At 36.4% G+C, this 6,492-nt stretch overlaps 1 pseudogene; it reads right to left on the bottom strand.

Moving 5' to 3' along the window:
- Positions 1 to 2,649: 2,649 nt before the first annotated feature.
- Positions 2,650 to 6,492, bottom strand: part of LOC101580761 — a 6,957-nt pseudogene continuing 3,114 nt past the window's right edge.

The following is a 6,492-nucleotide window of genomic DNA, read 5'->3' as shown; positions in this document are numbered from 1 at the left end:
CCTCCACATGATCAGTTTCCAGCTTCATCCCGTTTCTATAGTCATTCATGTCCTTTGTTATTCTCCACCACTGCATCCCACTGTAGAGGCTTCTGTGGTCAACAAGTGGTCACCATGTGTCTGCAAGTTTGAACTGTTTGTCTTATCCAATGAGTCCTGTCTTGGGCAGAAAGTACTACTGGCTACCTCCTTTTTATTTGTTGATATGTCTCTCTTCACTTTCTCTGTAAGCTTCACTTCACTGATCAGATCCTTCCTCAGTCCAAGGGACTCTCTTCTTTCTTACTTGTCTTCCTCTCATTGCTATACTCCAGCGTCTGGATGGCAATACACAGAAAAGCTCTTTCTTGGCTCCTTACCACTATGCCATCTATCATCTTGAGGAATAGCTTTTGAGCTCCCTATACTTCTTGGTTGAATTTTCTATGCATATTTATAGTATTTTGAATATTTATGTATTCTCCTAGCTTCCTGGGTCTGTGGCATGGCATCTGCAATTGGTTTTTTAATGTTGTCTACCCTTATTATTTTAAACATTTCTTCTCCATTCTCTATTCTCTTTGTGGTAATGTATTTACACATACTACACAAAAAGAAAATTTCTCATGTTCTTGGATGTTCTTTTCAATGTTTTTCTTATTGTATTGCAGTTTGGGGTGTTGCAATCAATCTATCTTTAAAATCACTCGTTATTTCTTAGGACCTACTGGGCTTACTGATGAACTCATTTAAAGTATTCTTCAGCCTAAATCATTTGATAATAACAATAAACTTGTCTTCTGGATGGTTAACAACCTAAGTTTGCAGACCAAAATGAGAGAAAAAGGAGGGCTACAAGGAATGCCAACATTTTGGCCCTAACCTTCTAAGGTCAATTAAGACTCAGGACATATGAGAACTTGTACTGTAACGTCATGTACCTCGGTAGTGTCCCAAATTTTCTGATCAAGAAAATTATGGGGCCAAAGAAGAAAGTGATCAGTGACGTAGAGTGTGCCTAAGGAGAGTCACATGGGGAGAAGACACTCTCTCAGGCTTTCACAGAGAGCACATTGGCCAAGCAATGACCATGACTCATCCACATGGCTGCACTGACAAAGGTTCTACAATCTGAGGTACAGGATCTCAGGATAAATCTTGAGGGCATTTCACTGACCTTCTCAGACCAAATAGCTACAACTCTTGTTGCACAGGTCCTGCTTTACCTTGGTCTTAACCATCCAGTAGAAAAGTATGAAGACGAAATATAGGAAGTAAAGCCATGTTGTTATGTTGAACTGTGGGGTCTCAGGTCAATAATTTCTGACATTGCCAGTTAAACAGAAGACCCAATGCTATTATGGGCTACTGGACTCTTTTAGAATATTTTGCTGAGTTTACACACCTATAATATTCAATAATGGAACTTAGAAAAAATGGGGTATACCGATGAATGTCCATTTTGAATCTGTGTATTCAAACTGGTTAGGATAGATATATAGTTGCATTCTCTTAATGAATAGAATGATTTGTTCTAATGGTGTTTGTAAATAGGATCTCACGTCCGCATCTTGTACAGCAATTAACCACTAAGAAGAATATATGCAGTGTATTATTTGTTGAAACTGTACTTCGATTTGATTTGAAACTGTCTCATTGCTATCTGATTATCAATAAAATTTTGAAAAAAAATAAAGTATTCTTCATCTCTACCTTCATGTTTACATTTCTGGTATTAAAATATTCTTACTGAGAATGTCTACCTCTTTGATTACTCATTTATACCATTTTTGCAATGTTAGAGATGGAATGCAGGGTCTTTCACATGCTAGGCACATGTTGCACCACTGATTTACATTCCTATTCCTTGTTCATCTATTTTTGCATATCGTCTGCTTGTTTTAGCAAAGTCCTCAATAAAGTATTCCAAAATTCTTCTTAGATAATACTAAAATCTATAATATATCTGGGGCTTGCAGTAATACTAGTATTTTCTTAATGACTAGGATTTTCCTTCGGTATGATTCATATTTTATGTTGGGAGCTGAACATGTTGTATCTGACCCTAGGAATTAAGACAAATATGCTTCTAATTTTATTATTTTTGTTAATGTGGCCAGGAATGGGTTGCATTTAATCTTTTCTATAACTATACTCAGACTTCAATTTTTTCTAGGGTTCATGATTTTGTCTCTCCAGCTGATGTGCTTTCCTCAGTACTCCTCCAACAGAGTCTGGTGTCTTGTAGCTCTTTTAGCAGTAATCCACTAACACTATAATGGAGCTCTGTTAATGTTCTGTTAAGGTGTAGAGCAGGAGTGTATTTTATAATCTTCTGATTAAATCTATCTTTTAATGGGCCTGTGCCTCTAGGCTATGACCTTTACAAATGTTTCTCTAATGAGAGCTTTTTCCCTTCCTGCACCTTACTCCCTTCTTTGGCTGCAGTGTTTCCAACCTATTTCCTTAAAACTCTGACCCTGTTAACTAAATATTTTCCCCTTATGTTAGACAGGAAGGCTACAGTATGCTGGAGTGCAGAGTTGGAATTAAAGTGTCAGAATTATTCTCTGGCAGTAGGAAAACCTGGAGAGTTAGCTTTTATTCTAGAGAAGGCTCTGGATTGATTACTCTTCTACTCTCCTTGCCAGGGTCATATGGATATTTTTCTCATTCAGAGAACTTGATGGGATTTCTGGAGGGAAATCAGGTAAAAATTCGGGTGCCCTCTAAAACCGTGCATCCCATGAGCCTCTCACTCTGACTCTGGTACACATTCAATCATTAACAACTTCTCAGATTTATTGCTTAATTGTACCTACAACGTATAGCTCCCTGGGCTTCTACTCTAGTAGAGTAGATTTTATGTGGTGTATATTTTTGTATGCATTTGTCTTTATAGCTATAAGGATGATAGTTTTCTTTGTGACCTTGGTTTCCTAATGAATCCAAGAAAAGTTGTTGGTTTTAGGTTTTCCAAACTTGTCAAATTTTAATGAAAGAAGTGACAACTTCTAAGCTCTTTACATGTTAAGGCTGAAGTTAAATGTCCTTTAGTGTACATTTAAGTATTAATTTATACATGTTCATTGTTATGTAGGAATTAGATTGATTTTTGCACAGTGGTCTTGTATTCTGTGTATTTGATGATAGCATTGTAAATGAGTAATTATTTGCAATTCTTTTTGGATTTATTATGTAGCCAATTATGCAAACTACAAATAGTTTCATATCTCTTTCAAGTGGTATGTATTTTATTTTTTATCTACACACACTGGCTTCATATATTTATTTGCTATTTAGATTTCTTCATTTAAGAAGTGTGTATTTATCTCAGATGCTCATTTTTCTATTGGGACTTTAAAATTTTGGGGGTCTGATTTTTTCGAGTTGTTTATGTGTTCTAAATAGTAATCCTTTGAGGAAGAGTCCCTTATCACTGGTCATTCTAGGGATACAAATTTAAAAGAACAAAAATTCCATCTCACCACAGAAAGAATGGATATTATTGAGAACTTGACCAATAACAAATGCTGTGAAGGGGCTGTGGAGTAAAAAGAACCCTTTTCTACTGTTGGAATTAGACTGATGCAAGCACTGTGGAAATCAAGGTGGAGAGTCCTAAAAAACCCCCTAAGACTAAAGCTCCCATTTGGCCCAGATATTTGCCTTTTGGATATCTTCCCAAAAGAATTAAGAGCATCATAACACAGTGATATAGGAACACCCATGTTTATAGTGGCAGTGTGTAACAGCCAAATTTTGGAAACAGCCCAATGTTCACTAACTTAGGTAAATGGATAAAGAAGATGTGATTTTTTTAATACAGTGGAGTACTACGCCATAAAGATGGATAAACTTGAGACAGTCTATGATGTACCATGATACCATAATCTTAAGTGAAATAAATCAGACACACATGTGAAAATACCATCTTTTCTCTGTGATCTGAAAAATTAAAAGTGTAAATAGGGACTAAAATGTATAACAAGTGTTGTGAAATAGGAAGAAAATATTACAATGGGGAGGGGAACATCAGAAAGGGAGATGGAAAGGAAAAACAAAAAAAAAACTTTTAAAAGTAGAAATAGAAATTCCAAAACCAGAGCAGAACCCAATCATGAAAGAAAACCACAGGCCAATATCCCTAATGAATATTAGTGCAAAAAGCCTTAATAAGATATTGGTAAACAGAATGCAACAAAAGAGCAAGAAGATTATATATGATGACAAAATAGAATTCATACCAGGGATGCAAAGATGCTTCAACATGCACAAATTAATAAATGTAATACACTATATTAAAAGAACTAAAGACAAAAATCACATGATCACCTGAACAAATGCAGAAAAACATTTGACAAAGTCCTACACCTATTCATGATAAAAAGCCTGCAGAACACTGGAATAAATAATTTCTACCTCAATCTTATAATAGTAGTCTATTAAAAACTAACAGCAAGGGCCGGGGAGATGGCTCAGTAGAATAAGTGCTTCCTTGGCAAGCACAAGGGCCTGAGTTCAATCCCCAGTTCTGGGAAAAAAAAAAAAGAAGAAGAAGAGGTTTTTGGGGCTGGGGATATGGCTCAGTGGAATAAGTGCTTCCCTGGCAAGTGCAAGGGCCTGAGTTCAATCCCCTGGTTCTGCAAAACAAACAAACAAACACAAACAAAAAACAACAACAAACAAACAAACAAAACTAACAGTAAATGTCATATTAGATGATCAGAAATTGAAAGCTTTAGAGCCAGCCAAATAGCTCAGTGGATTAAAGTGCCTGCAAGCAGGTACAGGAGCTGGGGATTCAATCCCCAGGCCTGCTGTGCTGGCCCCACCCCTGGGGCATGCTGAGAGGGCAGTTGAGACTGGGTGTAGTGGCGCACGCCTGTAATCCCAGCTCTTGGGGGGCTGTAAACAGGAGGATCACTATGAGTTCGATCTAGTAGTGAGACCCTGAACACCCTGTAGACCCTTCCTCGAAATCTGAAAAAAAAGAAAGCAAGCAAGCAAGCAAGCAAGCAAGCAAGCTTTCACTCTAAAATCAGGAACAAGAAAAAGATGTCCAGTATTACTGCTCCTATTAAATACGGTTCTGGAAACATTAGCCAGAGCAATTAAACAATAAGAAAAAAATAAAAGGAATAAAGATAAGAAAGGAAGAAGTTAAATTATTATTTGCAGATAGCATCATACTCTGCATAAAATACTCCAAATACTCTACAAAAAACTTGTAAATTTAATATGCAAATTCAGTAGTATAGCAGGATACAAAATCAAGACTCAAAAGTCAATAGTATTACTGTACAAAAGTAACAGACTCACAGAGAGAAATTAGGGAAAGCACACCCTTCATGAAACCATCCAAACAATGAAATCCTTAGGAATCAATCTAGAAAAGGATGCAAAAAATTTATAAAATGAAAATCATAGTATCCTAAAAAAAACATTGAAAAGATATTTAAAAATGGAGGGGCCGGGGAGATGGCTCAGTAGGATAAGCGCTTGACTGGCAAATGCAAGGATCTGAGTTCAACCTCTGGTTCTGAAAAAAAAAAATGGAAAAATATAAGAACTAACATAGTAAAAATGGCCATACTTCCAAAACTGCCACATAGATTTAATACAATCCCAATCAAAATACCATTAATGCACCTCAAAGATTTAGAGAAAGCAATCCAGAAATTCATGTGGAACCAGAAAAGATATCAAACAGCAAAATCAGGTCTGGGAAACAAAGGCAAGTGACAATGCTAGACCTGAAATTATGCTAACAAAGCTTCTGTGACAAAATCAACATGGTACTGTGTTAAAAAAGACAGCTGTGAGGATGAGTGAAAGTGAACAGATGGTGCAGATTCAACCTCAAACACGCGCAGCCACCTTATCTCTGACAAAGGAGCCAAACATGCTCACTGGAAGAAAGCTAGCTTCTTTAATATATGGTGCTGGAGAAATTGGCTCTCCACATACCAAAGACTAAATCTAGCCCTATGTGTATCACCATGCACTAAACTAAAGTCAAAATAGATCAAACATATAAATATTAAAATAGAAACAATAAATTTACTAAAAGAGAAAACAGGCAGAAATCTCAAAAACATAGGGGCAAGCAGAGACTTCATGAACAAAACCCAGACTGCAAGGGAAATAATAAAAAGAATCAAACTTTTGCACAAGAGAAGCAATCACTAGTACAGTGAAAAGACAATCCACAGAATGGGAAAAATTATAGCCAGCTGTCCCACAGACAAAGGACTTATGTCTAGAAAATATAAAGAATTAAAAAAAATTAGACCCTCCAAATTCAAACGCCAAATCCAGAAATGGGCATCTGAGATGACTGATACACACTTCTCAGATGAAATACAAATAGGAAATAAACACATGGAAAATTATTCCACATCATTGGACATTTGAGAGATGCAAGTGAAGACTGCACTAAGATTCCATGTCACCCTGGCAATAATGGTAATCAGCAAAAATATCAATTGATAAAAATGCTGGAAAGGCTGT

This window comes from Octodon degus, unplaced genomic scaffold (genome assembly GCF_000260255.1).
Source record: "Octodon degus isolate 3935 unplaced genomic scaffold, OctDeg1.0 scaffold00063, whole genome shotgun sequence".
NCBI lineage: Eukaryota > Metazoa > Chordata > Mammalia > Rodentia > Octodontidae > Octodon > Octodon degus.
Note: the sequence above shows the minus strand (reverse complement) of the source record. Positions and strands in the feature narration are given on the sequence as shown.